Below are 23162 nucleotides of genomic sequence, written 5' to 3'. Positions count from 1 at the left end.
TTTTCTTTTAAATGTGCAACTTGTAAAGTTTGTAGATTTGGTATAAATAAAAACACTAACCAAACACCATTCAGTGATAGAGTGCAGACCAAACATCTCACATGCAAAACATATCTTGTTATCTACACATTGGAGTGCACATGTGGATTCCAATATGTGGGTAGCACACAATTACAAGCACATAAAAGGATATTACAGCACATTAGAGCCATCAATAATCAAGATCCCACATACTCAGTGGCCAGGCACTTCACGGAAACTCGCAATAGTGATTTAAAACCTCTCAAATATTTTTTAATAGACGTTGTCCCAATACATAAGAGAGGAGGAAATTGAGAAGAAAAACTTAGGAGGTTAGAAACACGTTATATCCTAGACCTAGATACCAAGATCCCGGCATGTTTAAACACTAATGAGGATCTTAATACTTACCTGTAACTACAAAATGGAAAATGGCAAGGATGTATGGTGTCTAGGGGCAATTTGTCAGTTATTGACGATAATCATATTAGGAAGTTTTAAAACTTGCGGGAATTCAAGAGTTTAGATAGAATTTAAGTTTTTACCTAGAAAAATGAACTTTATCTTAAAAATGAATTCAATCTATAGAGTTGTATGGTCACTGTATTTATTTGATGAAGGGGAACGGGGGGGGTTGAATTCGTCTGCTGCTAGTGTTAAACTAAGCACTGAAAAGCATTTATGCACTTTATTAGTAAGCAATGTTGTTTGAGCAGACTTTGCTGCTATGGTTGACTTATAGCGTTTACAGGCATTATGCACTTTATAAACAAGACATGCATCTTTTGCAGATTTGCACATTTAATTTCACTATATGCACTTTTTTGCGCTTTATAATTAGCACAATACGGACTAGTCAGACATGAAGGGTATTGCACCTAAATCGCTTGTCAATCTGGATTGACCCCATACAAAAAGCGTAAAACATTATGTATAGATGTACTAGTAAATGTATGAGGAAAACGTTTGGTCAATGGTGAGGTACTTATTAAGTATTTATACAAAAAATACCACCCATACAACCTATACGAAGTATGTTGTCTATATCTATGTATTTGCACAGCACTTGTCACTTTAACCCCTTCAGCGCGGTGCAAATTTTCGCGCTGTGCTGAAGGTTCTAATGAGCCTATGGGCTCATGACGGAACGGATCCGTCATGAGCACAGCTCAACCGACGCTCATGACGGAACCGTTCCGTCATGAGCATGGAAGGGGTTAAAAGAAGTGGTCTTACTGCACAGCGTTGTCACGTGATCAAGGCCAGCAACGGCTGAAACGATGGTGGACAATCCACAATAAAGGAAAAATATGCACCAGAATTGTGGTCCGCGTTCGTTCTTCCTCATCTAGGAGGTTTAGAAAAAGAAAGATCAGGATATATATACACGCTACAACACCAGCGACACTCTGAATCTGCTCACCCCAAATGTCTGTTTTTAGGTCTCGGACCGTAGGCTTGAACCCGCCCCTCTTCTCCATTGTCTGGCTTCCTAAACGGAGGCCAGCCATTGGACAAGAGGGGCGTCTGTCCGTTCAAGCCCCGTCTTTTTGGGATTGAGGGGTGTATTTTTTCGTTTCTTTCTGTTTTCTTTTTCTCCTCTTCCCATTGGCTGGAATTTTACATTCCAGCCAATGGGAAGAGGAGAGAAAGAAAACACGCCCCCCAATCCCAAAATGGCGCTGCGTTTCTCCGAGGCATTTTTGCTCCGCCTCGGAGAAACGTGGTTGTGTGGAGCGCTCCTCTCTTAAAGGACGGGGCTTACAGGCATGGCGAGCGCTTGTTTTTCCCGTTGGGAGGGGCAGACCGCCGCTCCTTTGTTTTTCATGTAAACAAACATGGCATCCTGGCTCCTGGGAGGCTTGGGTTACATGAGGAGAGTTAAGAGGTCACCCCGATGCTCGGGACTGGCTGGACAGTGGTTGAGTCGCACACCAGATTTTAGAGTTGTGAGGGTGTCGGGGTGGTTTTGGGACGGTCCATCTGTCATCACCAGCCCCGCGGCCTCAGATAAAACACGGGGAAGACATGGTTGTAAATTGCCACTCTCCGGGCTGGGGGAGGGGCTTTGATTACCTAAAGAGCTCTTTATTTAGATTGCAAATGGTGTATACATCGGCAACGCTCTACGGGGAGGGGGCGCTTTAGTTATCTCAGTAGTCGGTGCCTCTCCTGTGATAACCTCTTCTCTGACCCTGGGGGCGCAAACACGCAGCTCTCGGGGTGGTGGGGAAGGGGGGGAGGGCTCGTTGGTTATTTAAAGACCGCTCATGTGATAGTAGACTGTCTGACCTGGGCATTGTTGGTTTAAGCGAGCAAACGAGCAGCCTTCGGGTGACTTTTACAGGGGTTTAAGCGACAGTAAGTACATAAGGTTTCGGGTTTTACCCATCTCTCGAAAGTCTGATTTGGCATAGCTCCAAAGTTTCCCAGATCCACCTGTTGGTCCACTCCTGTGTTTTTTCTTAGAATTCTGGGACTTGTAGTCCTGTTTTTATACTGTGGAAAATGACAATGTATATGTACATAAGCGGCGTTCATTTGTGTTCACCATACCCCTCGCTGTAAGCAGAACAAATACCGCGAAGCATTGACCGCATCATCCCGCCAGCATAGGCCCATGCACGCACGTACACGACAACCATTTTAGGCACCAAGGCCTCTCTGCCCGTTTGTTAAATCCCGAGGCCCCGGGTTCAATCCCCGGCATCTCCACCAAGGACTGTTGAAATCTAGTTTGTGAACTGAACATCGTCTGCGCCATCTTGTCCATTTCCTCAGACTCACGCACAAATATGCACGGCAGCCATTTTAGGCACCATGGTCTCCCTGCTCACGATCGATCGCCAGCAAGTTCCCCTGGCGCTGCAAGCACCCCCCCCGCACACTCTGGCTGCCCCCGCTCTCTCATGCACGGGTCATAAGACCTCTCCTTCTGCGCGACTCTGCCCCTGGGAATCACACCCCGCGCCTGACCAACACCTCCCTTCCTTTCATGAATACCTCTCCTTTGATGACCCCTTCCTCTGAGCCCGATTGTCTGCACGGATCCCAGGCCATCACTTAGCCTGAGGATACAGTTTATTGCCCCTTACTGTATGGAATTGCCCCTCTTCAAAGGAGCTACGATTGATCATGGCCCCCCCCCCCTTGAGATCCGATCAGGCGCCCACATTCTAAGAATCTGCGGAATGTCCAGCTGTGTGATAGCCATCTCCTATTGTATGTGGGGTGGGGACCTCTACTGTAGATATGTGTGGGAATGGGCCTGAATCTGGGATTCCGGGGATGTCTTATCATACTTCAAAGTGTCTTTATTGCAATAACGAATGTTCACATGTCATAAACCAGGGTATCAGAGGCCAGGCCTCAGAGAGGCTGGGAGAGCACCTCTTGAAGACATTGTGCGCGTGTCCGAAATGACAGGCTCTCCTCATGAGAAATAAAAATCTGTTCTTGCATTCCCGCTTCCAGCGCCCGTCTCTTTATTTGGTAACTGACCAAAATGGGAACTAAGAGGCGTCTTGTGCCAGCAGCCTGGGCATCGGTTGTAATTTGGGCTGTTTTTCCTCAATTGGCGTCCCAACGCGGGGCCCATCAGCGACATAAGGTCCGGTAAGAGAGGTCCAGACGATGGGGTGAACATCTGAACGATTGGAGTATACCTGCCTTGAGAGGGCCCTCGTCCGGCTGCCGATTGAATGAACTTCACCGATTCCGAACGGACCTCTCTCAAGCGACCTACTGTCCTGACTGGGATCCCACAGGAATGCTGCGGTAAAAACATGGAGTAAGAGAACGATCGGGCGCTGGAAAGGGAAGGCAAAGAACTGTCCACACGGTCCGGGCCGGGTAAGGTTAAGTAGGACGTCTTTACGTCTGATTGATAGGATGGCTTTATCCATCTGATTGATTGATTGATTGATTGTTTGTATTGGAATCGGTATTTAAATACTAGTATTGTTCATTGATTGGTTCATTTAGCCTTGGTTGCTACTTGAAGTATTGGTTCTCTTTGAGACATTCTCTGTTTGCAAACAGCGACGAATAGGAACGTTCCTCTCTCTTTGCAAATAGTGAAGGATAGGTAATGCGGACTTTTGTCCCCCGTTGTAATCCGTCATGCCTATTTTTCTCCCCACTGATTGATTGGTTGCTCTGTTGCTCTGTTGCTCTTTGAGACATTCGCTGTCTACAAACGGGGAAGAATAGGAATATTCTGTCTCCCTTTGCAGATAGTGAAGGGTAGGTAATGCAGACTTTTGTCCCCCATTGTAATCCGTCATGCCTATCTTTCTCCCCACTGATTGTTTGTTATCGATTTTTTTATCGATTATCGCTCTTTTGAGATATTCCCTGTCTACAAACAGAGAAGAATAGGAATATTCTGTCTCCCTTTGCAGATAGCGAAGGATAGGTAATGCGGACTTTTGTCCCCCGTTGTAATCCGTCAAGCCTGTTTTTCTCCCCACTGATTGATTGATTGTCTGGACATTTATTGTTCAAGGAATAGTTCTTTTGAGGTATTCTCTGTTTGCAAATAACGTGGAATAGAAATATTCTGTCTAGTCTTTGCAAGTAGTGAAGGGTAGGTAATGCGGACCTTTGTCCCCCGTTGTAATCTGTCATGCCTATCTACTCCCCACTGATTGGTAAACTAGTTCCACCCGAACCATTTATTAGAGGTAGATCATCTGGCTCAACCGGAGGGCGCCCCTAATAAAAAGGACATATGTAAAATACGAAGTAATCACCGTATCCTGTTAACAGAAACTTTAGCACAAAACACACTAGAAAAGGAAGGAAAAAGAAATCGAGCAAAATCAGTAGGCCACTGATGAGTTTTTTTTTTTACTTCGCTAGAAATAAGAAACGTTAGAAATAGCCCACAATAAGAAACATGAAAGTGGTGAGAGAAGCCAAGCTTGACATCACGGCAGCCACGAGGTAGCTAGGCTCCGCCGCCCCTCACTGCTCCAAACATGTCTGTCCCACCGCCCGCCACGCCCAATAACGGTAACATAAGATAGATACAAGTCAGCAGATACCTACCCCCATTCCGGAAGCTCCCGAAGTGCAAGAGGTCCACGGTTACGCCCATCCGGAAGACGAAGCCTCGAAACGTGCAGGGCGGGGCCCGGCTGGCCGCCATCGGCCGGAGAGGTCGTGGGGTGGATGGCCCGGAATGTACTGGTCCTCCCATCCTCTTCTTCTGGCGCCTTGCAGGCCACGGGGGGGATGTCTTGCTTATGCCTCCGACCCCCCCCTCTCTCATCGCCTGGTCCGGCCATCACGAATGTCAGCACCAGGAGACGGCGTGGGGTGCACTGGGAGGGAGAGGCGGCGCGGACGAGCCGCTCCCACCTCCCCAGGTGGAGGCCCCTCAGCTGCACCCCCAACGCTCCACTCACCCGACAAGGGTTCGTCCACTCTTGCGGTGCAGCAACGCTCCACTCATCCGACAAGGGTTCGTCCACTCTTACGGTGCAGCAACGCTCCACTCACCCAGCGGGGTCTCGTCCACTGTTGCGATACAACGGCGCTTCGCCCGAACCAGCTGAGTTCCTCCCACTCTTGGGACACAGCGCTGCACCCCTGCGCCTCACTCACCAAGATGAGTTGCGTCCGCTCCTGCGGTACAGTCACCCAGCTGAGTTGCGCCCACCCCTCTTGCGGTGCAACGCCACGCCCGACAGGCTGGAGTCCGTCTGCTCTTGCGATCCAGCGACTGCCGGTTGCCGCGGAACTCATAAAATGGCGGTCGACTCTGCAGGATTGGGCCTGGCGTGCAAAGATGGCCTGGTCGCTTGTCAGCTAGAAAATGAGTCCCCCGTCCAGAAGCATTCTCCTCAGCTTTGAAGATTCTACGAGAACTGCAGGGGCCCCCGACCCCCGCGGGCCCCCCCCCCGATGGGGAATGACTGCCATGATTGCCCGCGGAATGACCAAGACGTAGCCACGAGACGTTGGCGCTCTCATGCTGGCGCCAGCCTCAGTTTGAATGACCAAAATCCTGCAGACTACCAATTTGATCAGTTCCGGTGGAACACCAGTATGACCCGGTAGGAAAGATTGTTGCCTGCCTCCCCCCTTTGACTGATGGTTCATATCGCTGGCCCCTTCTGTTGCCCTTTAACGAAACTTTTGGACTGCCGAAAGAGGCTCTGGTCCAACCACGAGTTGGTGGAGACATTTTGACTATACTTGGACCTGCCTGACCTCGCCCAAAATGGCACCGGTACAAATGAAACTGGCAACTCCCTGTTGTGTTCCGGTTGCTCAGCCTTGATATCATGAGATATGTATGCAGTTTTTGAAGCGCATGGCGGGAGGGGATGGGTACTGATTGAACATTCGGACAAGGAATTGATATTAAGTTCTGACGCGTCATTGATTACCGTATTATTGAAAGTTCGAATTTTCGACACTTATGGTACCTGCCCACAATGAATTTTCGATATGATTTTATTGCACTTGTCGCACCTTTATGAAATCAACGACCACCGACTCCGTTACGTTTTCCTCAAATAAATATCCCCTCATGTACAGTTCCAGTCTGCTCCGTGGCCGGCCCACGTGGTTGTAGGCCCGTATTTGTGCGCCAACATTTTTAAATAAAGTTTTTTTTTTTGAAAAGCAAACATAGTTGTAGAGCTTAGATTGGTAAGTTTCGAATAAATGGCCACTGTTTCCGATATAAGTAAAATACAGGTGAAATGAAGCAACTCGATTACTTAAAGGTTAAAAAGCAAAGTACACAGAAATATTGCAAATGTGAATGGTCCAGGTTTGTTGTGTGTGTTTTTTTATTTTTATTTTTGTTCAACGTAAAGCAATCGATAAAGGTCCCGGTATTTAGCCTTTACTTTATATGCCACATGTATCAGGGAAGTTGTTTCAGATGCCCCTAAGCCACTCCGAAGGAATGCCACCTAGCCCCTCTAGTTTCCGTGCCTGATGAACAAAAACGACCCTGTACCACTGTAGACCATCCCTCCTCCTCGAAGGAGAGCACGAGTTCACCCCCCACTTTACACTGACTGCCCTTTGTTTTGACCCTTCCCTACACACGATCCGTAATACCACACTTGGGCGATCTATGCAATACAAAGTCCATCAATGATTATCTCTCCCGCACTACCGGTCCCTCTGGGCTTAAACGCCGAGATGAAAGGGACTGCATCCCGCGGAGATAGGTCGAGTATGTGGTAAGTAAAAGCATTTTCGGGTTTATGCGCGCTGATGTGTTTTAAAACGCTGCCCCCACCCCTTCTTTTTCCCTTCTTTTCTGCAGGTCACATCGGAACGTCGACTAAAGTATGGAGAAGACCTAAACAACAAGCCATGGTTCCGCACGGAAAAATTGTATATTATCTATGGGGACTGCCCCTGAGAACGTGACGAATTTGTGTGATATGAATGCACGCGTGTATGCCCTGATGTGTATAGCTCGACTGAATACACGTTGCACACGTTTGGATTGATAAGAGAAATGTTTTATGTATGACTTAAGTGATGATCGAACGGCCGATGGAATGGGGAAAAGGGGTCGGAACATGGTGCCTATACACGACGAACAAACAAAGATATAGCACTCCCTTACTTAGAAACGACTGTCTCTCTCTCTGAACCAAGCGACTGGAAGGGTGGCCTGAAGCAGAAACTTGGCGGGTTATTGCAGTATGACAAAATATGACTCCAACCGGCACCCCAAATAATGCACCCAAGAATGACGTGCACCCATGAGTAAATTCATACGGTAACTAAATAGGGAAAGGTTCAGGAATATTCGGGGTGAGGTTTACCCAAGTACCCTCCTCCTGGAAGACTAGGAATATTGTCAATGTTTAAGATTTACCACCTCCTTCTTGCACCCTCATAAACATGAAACTCAAAGCTGCCCCATTGTTCTCCCGACTGACACCCTCCGTTGCCTCAGCCTGGATACCCATTCGCTAAAAATGATTCGAAGATCCCACCGTGAGTATTAGCCCGACCAGGTTAGTTCCCGAACAATTGACAAAGGTGTAAGTATTTGCGACCGAGGCCACCAGCAAAGACAGCCAGATGAATTAAGTAGGATACTAAGGATGCGCAGCATGCAGGAAGAAAACTTTTTGGCCAAGTACTGTTCTATGTTTTGTCTTGGATTTTTGTATATAATACATGTACTATCCCCCCCGCCTGAATTCATGTATATGTAATGTATGGATCTTCGTCGTCCCTCAGCCTGTGTTTCTATATAACTTGACCCCTGCTGTTCTGTGTTGTGTGCGCACTAAATGGCCTATTATTGTACACGTTTCTCTCTCTCTTTCTCTCTCTCTCCATGTCGTACGTGTACCGAATAGTTCATTTAAAATGCTGACGACTCTCTCTCTGAGGGTCCCCCTGTTCCCTCTTCCTTTGTGTGGTAACGCCCCACCGGCACAAGCCTAATTGGTTTTTGAACACAAAGGTGTTCAGCAAAATTGACAGAAACTAAAACAATTGTAATTTGCCATATTACTACCTCTCCTTTCTGTAAAATGATGGAACTTGAATTGGCTAAGAAGGAAAGGACAGGTAAGATGACTGATGTCCCCTAATCTGGCCTTTTTTTATAAGGGGGACTATATGTCAGTGGCCTTCTGTTCTCAGTTCGTTAGAAACACAATCCCCAATGCCCAGATTGCCCCACCTCTCTGCACCCAAGTACGGATGTCTAAAGCGTCCTCGTTTCTCCCGATTGACCCCAGGTCCATATCCCGAAGTATAACTGATGACCCTGATTAACCGTTGCTCCCCGAGAAAAGAATGTTTAGCCTCTGTCCCTCTCTCATGATGATAGAAGACTGCCTGTTCGGGTTAGAAAGACGAGTCTCTACCGAAGGATCCGATTTCGAGTTTGATGGAATACGCAGTTGATAGGAGTCTGACTTCTCTCCATATACGTCATGAATGAACGCCAAATAGACTTAGTACAAACTCAGTAGAAATGCCCGCATACATACTCCATAGTGATAACTTCTGACCGTGACCGATGAACGTATCCCCAACTACTTAAGATTGGGGGCGGAATTGAAATGTATAAATGTCTTCTCCTGCCAGTTCTCTAAAGCTTGTTTTGTACCCATTCAAAGATACACAATCACCGGAGGAGAGGGGCCGGACGTGACGCACAGCCTGGCCGCAGATCATGAAGCACATGTGACCTCGACCAAAGGTGGAGCCGCAGAGCAACGAGACGCGGGACGAGGCACCACTCTCAAACACGGAAAATGTAAGGATGGAGGGCTGCCTTGAAGCCCTCTGCTTGCTGACCCACGCGTGCCAGAAGTCCCCGCCCCTTTGAGCCCGATTGATGGGCCTGCCTGCTCGTTATCCTTTGCTCCCTTGGTTTGTCTCAAAGATCTGATCCCACTCCGCCCTCTCTTCCCTCGATTATCCGAAACCCCCCCCCCCTTTTTTTCACATGGATTTTGACTCAGAGAAGAAGAACAGCATTTAGGTAGAATAGGGTTTGCCACGGAAGGAGAAAGAAATGCAGGTGCCCAGCATGAGGCACCCTTAAAAAGATTAGTTAGGAAACAGGACTGTGGTCTAACAGCAGAGGACAGATCGCACCCTGCGACGTGTAAGGATGGATCCGAGCTGGACCTATAGCGCCACCGCCGGTGCTCAACAGCGCCAACGGAAGAAAACGAACTACTAGAGCCTACCAGTGATGGCTCGCTGCTAAAAAGACACTGTGGCGAAGACCCCCCCTCCCCTTTCTGAACTTTCTACCCCCCCCTGACTAATTGCTTGTATTGAACTGAATTCCTCCCTCAACCACTTTGTATTGCTTTCAAAATGTTTCATCGGTCACTTTTAACTGTACATTGATACCGCCGGAGAGAGAGTCAGAACATGGTTCCATAATGTGTCGGAACATTTCCTTGATTGACTCCGACTGAGTAGTATACCGATCTCTAGACTCGTATGTATAACACGACAAATGTAAATTCATATGTATAGCACCTCGTCTATCGCATCGACTGCACATGGTTATATGCAATCCGCCAGTATTGACAAACGCTATTTCATTGACCACACATGGCTATATGTACACCCCGTCAGTTATGATAAACACGGAAATGAACTAACTTATGTTAAAAAGCGGCGACTGTGGAAAATGACAATGTATATGTACATAAGCGGCGGTCATTTGTGTTCACCATACCCTTCGCTGTAAGCAGAACAAATACCGCGAAGCATTGACCGCATCATCCCGCCAGCATAGGCCCATGCACGCACGTACACAACAACCATTTTAGGCACCAAGGCCTCTCTGTCCTTTTGTTAAATCCCGAGGCCCCGGGTTCAATCCCCGGCATCTCCACCAAGGACTGTTGAAATCTAGTTTGTGAACTGAACATCATCTGCGCCATCTTGTCCATTTCCTCAGACTCACGCACAAATATGCACGGCAGCCATTTTAGGCACCATGGTCTCCCTGCTCACGATCGATCGCCAGCACGTTCCCCTGGCGCTGCAAGCACCCCCCACCCCCCCGCGCACTCTGGCTGCCCCCGCTCTCTCATGCACGGGTCATAAGACCTCTCCTTCTGCGCGACTCTGCCCCTGGGAATCACACCCCGCGCCTGACCAACACCTCCCTTCCTTTCATGAATACCTCTCCTTTGATGACCCCTTCCTCTGAGCCCGATTGTCTGCACGGATCCCAGGCCATCACTTAGCCTGAGGATACAGTTTATTGCCCCTTACTGTATGGAATTGCCCCTCTTCAAAGGAGCTACGATTGATCATGCCCCCCCCCCTTGAGATCCGATCAGGCGCCCACATTCTAAGAATCGGCGGAATGTCCAGCTGTGTGATAGCCATCTCCTATTGTATGTGGGGTGGGGACCTCTACTGTAGATATGTGTGGGAATGGGCCTGAATCGGGGATTCCGGGGATGTCTTTTCATACTTCAAAGTGTCTTTATTGCAATAAAGAATGATCACATGTCATAAACCAGGGTATAAGAGGCCAGGCCTCAGAGAGGCTGGGAGAGCACCTCTTGAAGACATTGTGCGCGTGTCCGAAATGACAGGCTCTCCTCATGAGAAATAAAAATCTGTTCTTGCATTCCCGCTTCCAGCGCCCGTCTCTTTATTTGGTAACTGACCAAAATGGGAACTAAGAGGTGTCTTGTGCCAGCAGCCTGGGCATCGGTTGTAATTTGGGCTGTTTTTCCTCAATACAGGGACTTCAGGAATAAAACGGGAATGGACTTACTAGTCACGAGTGGTCCTGGGAAAGTTGGCATTTGTGAATTGGGGGTGGGGAGCAGGGCAGGTCTGTCGGGCACCAATTGGATCATGTCTGTAGCGCAGGTATTTTTGTCACGCTCAAAGGTTGTGAAACCCTCTTATCTCAAAGAGGCACACCGCACAGGCCACAGCGTGGTGGTGGTGAATCACCGATTGTGAGGCTGTCTTCGGAAATGATTTTAAGTTTTGTTTACAGAAAGAAGTTCAGTCCGATAACTCATGTCGGGTTTTCTTATTTTTAGGTTGGTGAAACTGCTGCATGTGCATTTCTGGTTTCAGGTTCTGCAAGCCTCGTGGCTAGCGGCATTGGAAACTAACATTGCTGTTTTATGTACAATAAAACATTATTCGGGACATGTGTTTGTCGGGGAAAGAGTTCAAAGAGGCACTGAACCTTTACCCCATCCCACTGGCTCTGTAGAGGCACCCGGCCTCTAAATGCAACATTCTCACATTTGAGGGTGATTGTGACCCAGCCCAACGGGCCTGTCCGACTTCCCCAGGCATTTGTCTGGTATGGCAGGGACTCTTCCCCCAGCCCTAACAGCCAGTCTACAGCGGCACATGGCCTGACGTTGCCCGGGTCTGCCCCAGCCCTACTGTCTTCCAGTCCCAGAGGCGCCCATTTTGCATGCGACTGGCATACCTAGCATGGCACAGATTTTGCAGCAGCCTATCGACTTTTCTGTGACGTTTAGTATTCCAGAAAGTTTATATCCCAAATTACTTGTTTAAAGTACGGTTACTTAAAAAAAAAAAAAGTCCTAAAAAGTACACTGGAAACTAAGGGCAGCCGAATATTGTTCTTCCGATAAACATGTACCTGGACTCGGAGTACCTGCAGCGCCTAAGATGGCGTTTGTCCCCTGGTTGTGCCCGACACCGGCAGCAGCAGCAGCAGCAGCATGAGGACCAGCAGCGCCAGCCCAGCCACTGCCGCCAGAGGCACAAGTAAGTGAGGGGCAGCCCCCGAGGCCCCTCCCATCCCTGTAGGCCGGCAGCTCCTAAGAGGATTATTGCAGGGGGACCTGGTGGGGTCCATGTCATGTCATGAGTGATGTAATATGTGACGTCATCAGCAGTGCATTGCGGGCGCGCGAGTAATAGTTAGCTGAACTAACTATAAAGGGGGAATTTCAATGGTTTTGTATGAGTGAAATGTCAGCTAACTATAACGTTTGAAACCTATGGTTTTTTCAGTGAATTTCTAAGGTTTTTTAAATGCTAATTCCTAACTATAACGTGGCTGAAACCTATGGTTTTTTCAGTGAATTTCAAAGGTTTTGTAAATGATAATTTTTAAATGTATTAATTGTTATATTTTTTATACTAATTTACTACATTGTTTTAAAGTATTTATTTTTAGATATTTTTTTTAAATTACATTACATATTTTTAATATAAATTGAAATTTTATTTTTAATTTTTTTTTTTTTAATTTATATATATTTTATATAGCAGGCAATGATATCCTATGGAAGGAAATTCAAGTTACTGGTAAGTACAGTTAAATTTACTTTTCAGGAATAGTAGAGAGCTGAAAGATGCAGCACTGAGGTCTCTCCTGATAACAGGTGAGTAAATCGGAATTCATAGTTCGGCTGATTATACAGGAATATTTTGCACAATAGTGAAGGAAGGGGGCCTGAGGTAACATGTGTGCAAACACGCCCTATGGCACGTTTTAGGTTGGGGAATTAATTCCCCAACTTAAAACGCGCCACAGAGCATGTTTGCACTCACATCACCTCAAACCCCGCCCCCTACCTTCACCATTGTGCAAACGCGCCCTGTAGCGTGTTCTAAGTTGGGGATTAAGTCCCCTTGCATACTGGGGGTCCCTGGGGGGCAACTAGCCCACCAGGAACCTCCAGTATGCGCCAGGGGGCTGCATTGCAGAGAGGTGTAAAAAGGGGCGTGGCCTCATTACACCTCTCTGTAACGCAGCTCCCTGGCACGTTTGCAGAGGGGGAACTAATTCCCCTTGCATACTGGGGGTCCCTGGGGGCCAACTAGCCCACCAGGAACCTCCAATATGCGCCAGGGGGCTGCGGTGCAGAGAGTTGTAATGAGGCCACGCCCCTTTTTTACACCTCTCTGCAACGCAGCCCCCTGGCGCTTTTTCAGAGGGGGAACTAATTCCCCTTGCATATTGCGGGTCCCTGGAGGCCAACTAGCCCACCAGGAACCTCCAGTATGCGCCAGGGGGCTGCGTTGTAGAGAGGCGTAATGAGGCCACGTCCCTTTTTACACTTCTCTGCAAGCAACCCCCTGGTGCTTTTTCAGAGGGGGAACTAATTCCCCTTGCATACTGGGGGTCCCTGGGGGCCAACTAGTCCACCAGCAACCTCCAGTATGCACCAGGGGGCTGCGTTGCAGAGAGGTGTAAAAAGGGGCATGGCCTCATTACACCTCTCTGCAAGGGAGCCCCCTGGCCTATACTGGAGGCTCCTGGTGGGCTAGTTGGCCCCCAGTTTGCAAGTGGAAGTAGTTCCACCTCTGTAAAAGCACATGGGGGCGTGTTTGCAGAGAGGTGCGGGGAGGGGGCATGGCCTCCTCCCAATCCCGGCTGTGTAGCCGACCTTCTTTTTCTTTTTTTTGGGGCCCTGGAAACCCCATCCCCCAGGGCCTGCCCCCAATACTTTTTTTTTTTTCGGAAAGGGGGCCGCGTGACCTCCCTCCCGTGGTCAATTCTGGCCCCGGGGACTCCATCCCCCGGGGCATGGCCAACTTTTCTTTTTTTTTCGTGGAGGGGGACTGCATACTTTCCTTCCTATGCCCCCTTAAGGCCCCGGGGACCCCATCCCCCGGGCCCTGACTTTTTTTGGGAGGGGGCCGTGTGGTCCCCCTCCCAGGCCACTTCTGGCCCCGGGGACCCCATCCCCCGGGGCCTGGCCCTCCTCGTTGGTGGCCATGGGGGGGATCCCCAAGCCCCCCACGCTCCCTGCCGACTCCCCGCACCCTGCGGGAGCCGGCATTGCTTTTCTGCATGGGGAGCAGCTAACATGCTGTTTCCCATGCAGAAAAGCAATCCGCTTTGATTTTTGAAAAAGAGAGCAGGTTTCCTGCTCTCTCTTTCAAAAATCAAAGCAGTTTGCTGTGGTAGGGTAGGAGCCGTGAGGCTCTCGCCCTACCATAGCAAACAGCAGTGTCCCGGGGGTGGGCACCCCGGGACACTGCAGGAGCCAGCCCTCGGGGGTGGTGGTCCCCAAGGCCATCGAGGGCTCCAGGAGGGGGGCCGCATGGCCCCCCTCCCACCTGTTAAAAGCCCCGGGGGGTGGTGGCCCCGTGGCTGGGGGGTCCGTCACGGACCCCCTATTGTACATATTAGAGCCCCGAGGAGGTGGCGGTCCCCGGGGCGTGTGGGGGGGCTTGAGCCCCCCCACACAGTTTTTTTTTTAATAACAAAATGAACCCCCAGGGGGTGGTGGTCCCCAGGGCTCAGGGGGCCCCCATCATTATTCTCAAAGCCCCTGGGGGTGGCGGTCCCGGGGCTGTGGGGGGGCCGTGTGCCCCCCCGCTATCATAATTACTTTGCCCCAGGGGGTGGCGGTCCCCAGGGCAGTGTGGGGGGGATTGGGCCCCCCCACACTTTTTTTACATTATGCCCCCGGGATTTGGTCCCCCCCAGGGGCTAATTTTAAAAAAAGCAGACCGGAGGTTTTTTTTTCCACGGGGTACACGTACCTACGCATACCCCACGATTTAAAAAAATATAAATATAGGCCTTGAGCAGGCCTAGGGGTCAGGGTGTTTCTACCCTGCCCCCTTTGCGTGTTTTGCACGTTTGTTTCACTGCTTTCTTGTGCCTCGGTTCTATCGAGGCACAAGATGGCTGCCAACACTTCCTGGTTTGGAGTGTTGACAGCCAATTAGCATTCAGCTCGTGCTCGGGAAGGTACGCGTACGGTACTCACCTATAGATATATCTATGATTTTACTTTTGATTTTCTCAGGAACTACTGAACGGATTTACACCATTTAACAAAAAGGGTAATCTGCAAACCGAACTCTACCTTTTTGCAAAATTTGGTGTAATTCCGTTCAGCCGTTCGGGCTGTAGCCCTGGCTAAAGGTCCTATGGAAAATTGCATGGGGAAAACACGTTTTGAGACGCCCCTTTTTTCTCGGCCCCCGCTTGACGTATCAACCCCAAACTTTCAGGGAAGGAGCAGAGCAGGCCATTTTCTTGGAGAATTTCGCGAAGATTCGTCCACCGGTGCCAAAGTTATTCCAAATAGAATGTTGCGGATTTCCTATGGAAACTAGGTGCTAACTATAACTACCTACTGGCGACCGCCAGTAGGTAATATATATATATATATACACCACCAAGCTTACACACTTCAGTTAGCACGAGCCACACCAATCCAAGTTGCGAAAAGTAGATTTATTTTTGGGCACAAACGACGCGTTTCGAGCTAAATAGCTCTTGGTCAAATATATATATATATATATATTTTCACTGAAAAAAACATAGGTTTCAGGGACGTTATAGTTAGTTGGAAATTTTACTCATACTAAACCAGAGAAATTTGGCCGTTATAGTTAGTTGAGCTAACTATAACTCACACCCGCACAATGCACTGCTGATGACGTCACATATTACATCGTTCATGACATGGTCAGTGACATCACTGATGACATCTCAAATGACATCATCAGGGGATGCAGAAAAAAGGAAAAGGAGTGCAGAAAGAAACAACAGAGGTGCTGAAAGAGGCACAAGGGGTGCAGAAAGAAGGAAGAGAAGTACAGAAAGAAGCAACAGAAGTGCTGAAAGAGGCACGAAGGGTGCAGAAAGAGGCAAGAAAAGTGCAGAAAGAATCCTGCTGCTTTCCAGGAACAAGAAGAAGGCAGGAAGAAGGCAGCCTCCCTCCCCTCCCCTATGCCAATCCCAACGCTGCAATGGTAGCGTTGTGATTGGTGCAGACAGTGCCCAGCCGGGCGCCTGTAGGGAGGCCATTTTCTCTATGTGGGCTGTATACATCCTACACAGAGAAAAGTCAGGGTGCGCATGACTGGTTTGGTCGGCCCACAGTCAGGGTTCGTAACATTGGGAAGCAACTGCTACCCAACCGGTCCACCCGCCCGCCCTCAACAAGGCCAACAGAGGAAGGGAATGCTGTTGCGGGAGGTCGTGCCCCGGGGGAAAAGGGAATGGGATAAAACAATAAACTGTGCTGCGGTAGCCCTCGGACCTCCCGGGTCTGGTCAAGACGTCCGACTGACACCCTTAAAGGTTTTGGCACAGGAGCCCTGCAGCTACACTCTGAAGAATTGGAGTCTGTGTAGCAATACCAAAATGTCACCAAGAATGAGCACTCCTAGAAAGTGGTAGCTAAATTCGATACAAGTATGCAGTAGAAATGTCGACTGTTTTTAATCTCACAGCAAGAAGCATTCCAGTCCTGATACCCAAAAATATTCTTAAATGTTGGCGCTGAGAGCAAGTAGCACAAACACAATATCCAGTTCTAATTAAGGGGATCCTGCCCTCAGACTGGGTTCAGCAAAAGTCAACTCAAAAGTTATACAGTGATAAACAAGAAAACAAAAACCCCTCTCTGGTAATTCACGGGTGGAACAAGACCGTTTATACCAACTTGCGGGGCTGCTGGCTGATTTGGCTCGGCTGGTGAAGGTCAATTGCTACGGAAATGAAGGCAGCGCTCCTGCGCTCCTTCTCCATAAATAACGAAAATGACACACAATAGAGAACTATCACGGCAGTGAAGGCAGCGCTCCGGCGCTCCTTCTCCGTGACCAACGGAAAATGCCACACACAAAAGAAAACAAGATTCGGGGGAAAGGAAGTGCTCCTGCACTCCTTTCAGAGTACCTGGGAAACGGCAAGGGAACCTGTTTTCTTCGATGAGACAGCTAGCGGAATCCTCCAGGTCTCGGAAACGCGGGTAGAATCTTCACGCTGGAATCCGGTGGGGAAACACCTTCCGCCACCATACAAAGCTCAGAATCGGATTGTCAAGCACTTTCCTCAGGAGGAAGAAGTGCTTAAATAGGGAGGCTGTTTCTTCCGGGTTGTCTCCTGATGCGCCCCACTGTCTGCTGGGAATTGTAGTGCCATTTACACCCGGGCCCTCGTATTCAGGGAAGGTGTATACATGCCCGTCTGGGGACCTCTCTCAGAGTGAGCGCTATACAAGGACTGGTGTCTATGGACTTTTGTGTGAACATGAGTAGTTGGGGAGATTGCCATTTCCCAGGAGTCTGCCAAAATCCTATTGGACGCTGCGGAAGGTGAAAAAGACACTTGTTGCCATTTAGAATGTACTATGTTTATTAGTGTGTGTTCCTAAAGTAAGGGGGAGTCTTCTTTTTCCTTATGAGGGCTTTCGTTCACTCACAACTTTTGCAGGAGCTTCTATCTTTATGAGAGAATGTTTACCCTGATTGCTAACTGAGAATATTTTCCTGCTTGCCTTTATTTTCTTGATAGTGCCAAGGTAATATGCCTATGTCCTTATTCTCTCATCAGAATCTCTTCATTGGGTATCTGAACTGAGACCTTGTTCCTATTTCATTCCAAGTTTAATTTAGATTAGGGAACTTTCTTTATGCAACACGCTTGCTGCATTATTACAATATTAACTGGTATTTTGACTAATATTGTATTTTTCCTTATGTTGAAATATCAATTATTGGATTATATTAATTTCTAATGCTGATTTATGAGAGATTAACACTTGTTGAATAAATACTGGAAAACTAAAAAGATTGATCAAGAGAAATCATTAACTCACACAAATTCTCTTTATTGACTGTACTAAAAGTCTTTCACAATTGTATTGTTTACATGGATTTGATATAGATGTTTGCTCCTTTCAACTTCTCCTTGTTGATGAACTAAGGACCAGACGGCCAGTGTCAGGTTATTTAATGTGGCCTAACGGCTAGGGCGTTCAACCTCTAATCTGGGGAACCGGGTTTGAGTCTTGCCAAGGACACACAACATCCTGTGATCCTGGGAAAATCACGTAATCTCCCCGTGCCTAACAAAAATGAATGTGTCATCCTGTAACACAACTGGTGCTCACTTAAAGCGCTCTGATACCCGATACCTTCGGGTCAAGATTGCGCTGTATAAAACTCTGTGTAAAAGGGAATAATAATAATATTGTAATGATTACACTCAAAGACTGAGATATAAGAAACTCCGCTTCCTGCACTACGTGAGGATTTTGTTAAGTGAAATATGTGACAATCTAGCTAGTATGAAAGGAAAGGTTGTTGTTTTCTTTTAACAGCCAACAACATTTAAATAGCTATAAATGAACTGTAGAAATATTTCAAAATAAATAAACGGGTAGGAAAGGACAAATGATGCGCTTTGTTTCTAATTCTGAAGTGCGAAAGAAACAAAGGTTTTAATAGGGTCAAAATAAATGAAGACACGTAACTTGATGATACACGAATGACAAATATTTGCTGAAACCCAATTTCCACACATTATCGTTTGTGTTCCATGTAGTGTTATCAGTAAAACTGTATGTCTGTGTAAACGTAGTGGTCATTTCAATGGAAAATATGCTGTCCGTAAATGAGTGTGCTACTACATCATACTTTACTAATAACTTTTTTCAGAATCCCTATGTGTTTAGTGATGCAACATTGATGACAGCAACCCCCAGTCTGAAAATTGTTCCACCACTACTGTCTATCTACTAGGGTCACAGGAGTTCTTACACCAATGGGAGTTTGCTGTTAGATCCGTCTGATTTCCCCTAGTTTTAGGAGTCAGACTCCGAGCAGCAGAATCCACTGAAGCACCTGCAGGGGCACGGTGATTGCACATGCAGTGAATGGCCGAGCACTTGTGTAAATATAGAGTGCACCATTCTGCCTTGGCTGCCTGCTGCCAGCAGAGGTGAACAAAGAGGTTATGCCCATGCTGCTGCGTGGCTTCTGAAGACAAGACAGTCAGAGTGATCACAGCGTTCAGCCTGACGGTTGGAGGGCAGATGATGGTGGTCAGTAAAATAGCATAGAAGTACTTAATACATAGTGTTGGAATGATAAAAATGAATTGAGTGTTGTTCAATTTAATGCTGAAAAAATGCAAAAGTCATTTTAAAACAACTTCTTGGGGTCTCTAATGCACAATTCTTACTTATAAAAATCTGAAGTAGGAATAGTGACTCTTCTGAAACCCATGGAAGCAGACCATATTCTCAGAAAACAAGACATTTCTCCACAAAGTGAGATACTGAGAGAGGACTGGAGAAACTGTCACACATTGTACTGCATTAGAGGTGGGTGAGCCGGGTTAGCAGGGAGAGTCAAGCCAAAGGTCTGTCTTGGCTCCATGAGCCCGTCTTGGCACAAGGTGATCCATGGAAACATTTGCCAAGGAAATAATACAACAAATATTAAGTACAAATATGATAAAATGTCTTCAAAGTTAAAACAATATATAGTTCTTTCACAAGTGCTTCACCTTAGTACATCAGATTATCACTGCATTGAGAGGCATCTATTAACATTTATAGTTTTTAAAAATGAACTTAGAAATATTCATGTCCTCACCTCCACCCCAACAACAATACCATTATTGAACTGAGACCAATCAGTCGTCATGTTCACCCTATATGTGGTCTATATTCTTTATTTACACTGAGCAACATTATAACCCATTAAGTCAAACATTTTTTTTTTGTTTGTTTTTTAAAAAAAAATTTTTATTGCAGAATCAGATACAAGACCTCAGAGTAGGCCAACCATTACACATATAGCATCACAAATCTGAAAGCTCCCATTAAGTCAAACATGTGAGAGATTTTTGTACAGCACACATCCTTGCGTATTTCAAGGTTTTCTCATATGTAATAATAAAAGAATTGAAGCCATACAAAAAAAGAAAAATTGCCTAGAATCACTCTGTTTAGACATGTGGCCAAGCTGGGATTCATCCCAGAAGTTCTGGTTTCACATTGTGTAATTCAGCCACTAGATTTGTATACCTTTCTCGCTCCCGTTTGACATTAATGTTGAATGCTTTATCTTTCATTCTTGAAGCATGAGGTTAGAGCATGGGTGGCAGGCATAAGCCACATTAAAGCTCAGCTCATTTTGGGCTCAAGGGCTGAAGAGGATCAAAAGTCTTTAGTCTCTCACCCATCTCTATACTTTACTCTGGGTTTTCTGTGCCAGAAGCTTAGATGCTGCTGCCAGTGTGGTATCTGTTTTGTATGTAAGGATATCTGAGCTTGTACTGCTGTGATCATCTTCAGCCTGTGCTATATGAGAGGGAAACTTACACCACTACAAATGCGGTACATTGTGTGTGTGTATGTGTTTAAACACAGGCTTGGGCTGCTGCTGGAGATGCAGTCCATGCTCTGTGCAAGTGAGGACAGCTTGCATCATTGTTTCTGGTCAGATTGGTCAGTGTTCCATGGGTGTGAAGGAAGCGTGTACTCTTGCCCGGTGCTGTACCTGTACTAAGTGTGAAAATCTTGCTATAGATGTGAGTCAAGCTCAAACTCAACACCCCAGTGCTGTTCCTTGCACATGTACCAAATATGAAATGCGACTTATTTGTTGTATCCAAGAGAGGTGGTAAATGGTGCTACCCAGTACGGCACTTTTCCCATGTCTTTGAAGGACGCTTGCAGAGGCTAGTCCTCAAATACCACACAGGTTCCATGACTTTGAAACAAGTTTACACTGTCCCTGCAGTGCTACACTTGTTTCATGTCTTTGAAAGAATCTGGCACTGACTGGGACTGTAGTACCACACTTGTTCCATGTCTTGTAAGGAAACCTGCTCTGGTCCTCCAGTACCACAATTGTTTCATGTCTTTCAGGGAAGTTTGCGATGCTCTTGACCAGTGCAGTATGTTTCATGCATGTGAGCCAAGAACCCTTGCACTCCTGCTCCCTGTACACTATTCTGTGTGTTTTTGGTCTGACCAAAAGACTGTTTTAGCTATCTCACTAGCCTTATGTTTTCTCAAAAATAATACATAATCTTGCTTACAGAAAATGGGATTTGGGTAATCCCACTTCAGTTATTTATTAGGGTGTCATTCACGTATTGGTTCGATCCTTGAGAACAGCATACATACAGTTGCACAGTGGATCGGCCATCTTCAGCCACTGGCTTTGTTGCCAATGTTTGGATCTGCCTAGCAAACAACTGACCTTTAGGATGACAGGTGGTCTGAGTAACAGTATTTAGCCTGCTTGCTCTGTGTTACTCTTTAACCAGAGGATTCCGACCTCGAGAGATATTTCCTTTAGTTTATATCTCAGCAGCTCACCTACATCTGTAGACTAGTGCTGAGTAATGAGAGTACTAGGTGCTCTGCTGCCATTGCTACTGTGCCACAGTAGCAGAGGGCCAGGTATCACTGCTACAAACTTCAAAACCATTCCACTATCTTGAAACTGTATTCTTCTTACCTTTTACTGTTCCAAGACGGCAGGCAAGTGCAAAGCTTTACTTCTTTTGTTTTTTATTGAAGCGCATGCCCTCCACATCTAGTTGGCATATTTTTTTTCTTCTTTGTTTATTTGTTTCTTCATTTAGGATATGCTTGCACTACAAAAAAAACACCACCTTGGTTTTTTTGAGGGCAAGTTGAACCTTTTAATTCCTCGCAACCGTTTGTATAGATCAGTCTCACAAAGTATGCAGTGCTAGTCTAAGTGTCGTTAAAGGAAGATTAGATAACCTCAGTAGACATTCAGGCTTCAGTGTAATTTACCTCAACAGCTTTGAACTGTACTCATTGACTGGTGCACCAGATACTCAACCACTGACTCTTATGCCCACCATCTGTCCAAACTCTGCTCTTTCCTAGTGAGCTGTGTACCTTTATTTGAGCATTGCCTGTGTGAGTGCAGGATAACCACCAAGTTTTGGGAGTGTGTTGTGAGGAGTGTGCTTGTGTGAATGCAGGATTAACATTGTCTTTTGTGAGTGGTCTAATGGATGAAATGAGTGCCTGTGTGAGTGCAGAGTGAGGCATATGCCTGTGTGTGAGGAGTAGTGTGAGAATGAAGCACTTGCATATTATGTCTTTGTGTGCATGTACTTTACAAGGGCCAAACCTTTTGGCTTTGGTAATGCTTTTTAGGTTTATGGCTTTGATGTGCAGAGATGCAGGGCTGGGAGTGGAAATACAACAGTGTGTATATGAGAAAGGTAGTGAGTTTTGATATGGCAGATACAGGATATGTCCAAGAAGGGTGAGAAGTTTGTGGGACAGCTGACAGATTGAGATGTCACCCTTGTGAGGGGGCCCAGTTACTTTGCTTGCACTAGCGTCCATGAGCCAAGCTACACCATTGACTCCATACAGACAGGGATCAACTATATGGAAATCAGCCTTGTATACTTACTAAAATCGGAATAATCCACCCCAAACTGCTAAGTCATGTCACCTGCAAATGGGAACACAAGTAAACCCCAGCCTGGTTCTATCCTTGTTCGGTGTCATTAGTAATTAGAAATCCCTGTATGCTAAACCCCCTTGCGCTCATCAATCCCTTGATTGGACTTTTTTAACACAAAAGCCCCCTACACCGCTCCAATAACTACTCGTAATGGAGTACTCTGCAAATGTTATTGGATTCACTTCTTAGAACTACCTGTGTATGCTTTAAAGCGGAATACTTTAAACTATATTTTATTATTCCAATATATGCTAATTATTTTCGATTCACAGTGGTAAAGGAGTGTGAATATCACAAACTGTGTTTTAATGTGTTGCAAATTGAAATCCACATTAAGTTAACTAGATAAATGTTATGTAACAAATTATAATCATAAAAATATATGGTATGAAACAAACTATGCTTCATTAAAAGGTCTTACA

General features: G+C 46.7%; 1 protein-coding gene across 4 annotated transcripts in view; it reads right to left on the bottom strand.

Moving 5' to 3' along the window:
- The window catches only part of FARS2 (phenylalanyl-tRNA synthetase 2, mitochondrial), a 1625806-nt gene that overhangs the window by 1231434 nt on the left and 371210 nt on the right, over positions 1-23162 (bottom strand). Inside the window, exon 1 of one of the 4 annotated variants that reach the window (XM_078688050.1) lies at positions 21745-21883. The exons of the other annotated variants lie outside the window; for them this stretch is intronic. The gene's annotated coding sequence lies outside the window, so the exon portion shown is untranslated. Of the gene's footprint in view, positions 1-21744; positions 21884-23162 lie in introns of those variants that run through there. 4 annotated transcript variants of the gene reach the window in all.

Source organism: Lissotriton helveticus, chromosome 4_1 (genome assembly GCF_964261635.1).
Source record: "Lissotriton helveticus chromosome 4_1, aLisHel1.1, whole genome shotgun sequence".
Lineage (NCBI taxonomy): Eukaryota > Metazoa > Chordata > Amphibia > Caudata > Salamandridae > Lissotriton > Lissotriton helveticus.
Note: the sequence above shows the minus strand (reverse complement) of the source record. Positions and strands in the feature narration are given on the sequence as shown.